This window comes from Otolemur garnettii, unplaced genomic scaffold (genome assembly GCF_000181295.1).
Source record: "Otolemur garnettii isolate 467f Iridium unplaced genomic scaffold, OtoGar3 scaffold00027, whole genome shotgun sequence".
Classification (NCBI taxonomy): Eukaryota; Metazoa; Chordata; class Mammalia; order Primates; family Galagidae; genus Otolemur; species Otolemur garnettii.
The window spans coordinates 1,517,101-1,520,726 of record NW_003852422.1 but is presented as its reverse complement, the minus strand read 5'-3'; positions in this window follow the sequence as shown (position 1 = coordinate 1,520,726).

Sequence of the window (3,626 nt, the reverse complement as noted above, 5' to 3'; positions counted from 1 at the left end):
CTGGGTTGTAGTTCTTCCCACATCCTGGGTGTTAATCCCGGGTCACCCGTGTGTGGGCTGTTTGGGGGCTGGGTTGTAGTTCTTCCCCAATCCTGGGTGTTAATCCCGGGTCACCCACTCTGTGCCTTTGGTGTGCAGTCTTTTAATTTGATAAAGTCCTATTTGTCCGTTTTACTTCTGAGCTGATTTGGGGGCCATATCTTAGACATCTTTGCCTATTTTAATTCTGGGAGCTTCTGCCGTATGTTTTCTTTGAGAGGTCTTATCATTTTCTCCTCCTGTTTACTTGATGTCTGCTTCGGGCTCTTCCTGCCCATGAGGCTGTGGTACTGTCCTCATCCCGCTCCTTACCAGCGGTGTTTTGTATAAGCCGTCCAAGTGCTGGGAAATAGCTAACGTAACGGGGCTCCGGACCTCAGCCACCCTGTACGTTACCATCACAATGGCTGCCAGCATCTCCCCAGCTTAAAACCAAACCTTCCTCTGTTGATACACAGAGCAAAGAAAACAAGGCTTGCCACTTTGCACCTTTCTTTTTCCTGAACTAATGTTGAAATGGAAAACTATTTAATCTTCTGAACCTCTTCAAAAAGCTGATGAAGTCAGCAGACATCGTTAAGTGGTGATTTCCCAGCCAAGAGATGGGTGGTGCCTTTCTGCGGCTCTTTGAAACACACGGGGCATATTAAAGGTGTTTTTGGTGTATCAGGAGAAGGAGCTACTGGGACAAAGGGGCTGTTTACTAGAGACTGGGGACATCGCCATACGTCTGCCCTGCTGGTGCCTTTTGTCTCAAATATCCTTGCTCCAATCCCCACACACTGACAGCTTGAAATGACTGTTCTCTGGGAAAGCAAACTACATCTCAATAATGCTTAATTTGGGAAAAAAATCGCATCGTGAATCAGACATCTAGCAGTGTGGGGGCCATTTGGTTTTGAGTCGTGAATTTTTCCTTCCTAATCCAGCATAATGCCAAAATATTCGGGAGGACTTATCAATTGGGCTAATGTTGGAATTTCACTGTTTACCGTAGAAGACGTTTTTGTGCCATAGCTCCTGTTCTCTCAAACGCGGCTGAAAATTGAGCTTCTAAACAATATCACAAGGCTGACGATTTAGCAGGATCCTTTTGCGCTACCAAGAATTTCAGAGTCTTGATTTAAGAATGGGAAAGTGTTGTAATTTCTCAGCTATCACCAAGACTATCACTAGTGATCCTTTATATTATTAGAAGTGGTTGGAGTCCTTTATGCGCTAACTGCATGTCTGATATTTCAATATACATTGGTCCCTACTTAACATAATTCCATAAATCAAAGTGCTCCACCAGCTAAGCTTTGTTTAGAGAAAAAAGCAGAAGGTATAAGAAGTATCTTCCTGGAAGAAGAGAAAAGAATCTAGCCTCCTTGTCCGAGGTGCTGCCTGTCAGACTGAGCACTGCCTCAGCGATTACAGGGTAATCCAGGCATTCCCAGTGTTTTTGCTACAAAGTATAACGGTAATTAACAAAAAAATAAGCTGTAAGCAGCATGTCACCCTAGTTCCTGGGCGGCTGCTGCTTCCTGCTTCCTTTTGTCTGTAGCTGACCCAGGTCAAGCCCTTGTGTCCTCAGAGTGCCGTGCTCCTGGCGGCCACAGCAGTGCCACCTGGGAGCTGGTTATAAATGGGGACTCACAGACCAGGTCCCAGACCCCTGGATGGTCCCTGCACCCAGGGCAGAGTGAGAAACTCTGTCCTGCATTACTAGTGAAATCGGAGCCCTCCATCTGCAGAACGTATAATAGCATCCGTGTGTAATCGAAAGCGTGTGCATCTGTGGTTCCTTCTTGCTCGAAACTATTGACAGGACTTGTGCACTGCAGGGGGAAGCACGGTGGGGGCGCAGCGGAAGAGCTCGCGGGATTCAGTGGGGTGTTTGACCTCACTTTTGTTTTTTAGAGTCCTGTCAAAGAAGCAGGGTGTTTCTTCACTCCCGGCCAGGAGTAGGAATTTAGAAGCAGGGTGCAAAAAACGGGGGGCCTTTTGACAACCGTGCCCAGTTTGCTGCTGGGCTTGGAGCAGTTGTTTTCGGCAACTTGGCTGATTAGTATGCAGCAGGCAAGTCAGGGACCTGAGCGAAACCTGCTTCCCAACGCCGCTGTCAACTTCCTGCCCTTCGATAAATGATCCAGAGCCGCTGTTGGCGTGGGGACCGAGTGTGCTCAGGCACTAAAACCACTGTTTGCATGACATCATCCCATATCAGATTACACTGTAATGTCAGGAATGTAATCATTAGCATTTAAACATGCATAAAATTTAATTAACCTACTTACCAGTTTGCTTAGAACTTTTGAAGGGCTACCTAGAGTCCTCTCTAAGCATTTTATTACAGAGTTTTGGAAAGCTCACAAAAGAGAGAAGTTCACTGGGATTTTTCTCCCTGAAGCTGATGGGCCGTGACAGATGAGCAGCTGACCCGAGTTAATTATTATTGAATTCGTTATTACTGCTTTGTTGTCACCCAGCTCAGCCAGGGTGAAATGACGGCAGTAGGTATCTCATTAAAACAGCTGTTTCCATTATGTAGCGGCAAATATTTAAAAAGCGAGCCTTCCAAGTTTAAAGCCGTTAACAAAGTTTGTTTGTGCTGGTTGTGCCAAGATGATCTGACCGGAAAGGAGCGGGAGGTGGGAGCGTGGGAGACAGCAATCCCACGTTCCCTGCAGGGAGATGCGCCCCGAGACCAGCCCACACCCCACATCTGGCAACGTGGGGAGGAAAAGTCGCATTTTCCCCCACCCCACGCTCCCTGGAGTCCATGTCACACCGAGTTACATTTAAATTGTGAGGGGAAAGGGCTGTTTGTATCGACTTCTTTCCAGCTACAAAATGGGGTCTCGGCCGGTGAGTCTGATTATCTCCAAAACGCCCAGGCATCACAGCAACACAGGGAAACCTGCACCCTGTTCAGAAGGGTGACCCTGTGCAGATGGCGTCTGTACTTTATTAAACGCAGCCACCCTCAGAGCACCCACGTATAAACGAAGGCCTGATAATGGATTGGTTCATCTGATTTTCTTCCACTGTCAATATGTTTCTGGCTTAAAATTGATGGAATTCTACAAAATTGTCAAAAGTAGAGATTTCCTGCTCCCTGGCTGGAGTTCAGCCCTGTGTTTCATCACACTGTGCTGTCCGTTCTGTGTTCAGTGTTCTGGACAGAGAAGAAGACTCAGAACTCTCGCTGCCTCCCCATCCCTGTGATTCCTGCCCTGTCCTCTCCACGGCCACAGGACACAGGCTGGACGCCTTCACGGATGTCCTGCAGCAAGACACTGACAAGCTCCTGTGTCAGGAGCCCCCAGGCCAGCCAGTCACTTTCAGGCTGGGAAAATGAGAATCCACAAAACCAGCAGGGGGTGGGGTCACCCTATACTAGCCTCTCGGTAAAGGCACATTAGTGGTCCTTAGAGGGGATGCTGCGGTGTGTGACAGGGTGTGTGGCAGGGTGTGTGGCAGGGTGTGTGACAGGGGTGTGTGGCAGGGTGTGTGGCAGGGTGTGTGGCAGGGTGTGTGACAGGGGTGTGTGGCAGGGGTGTGTGGCAGGGTGTGTGATGGGGTGTGTAACAGGGGTGTGTGGC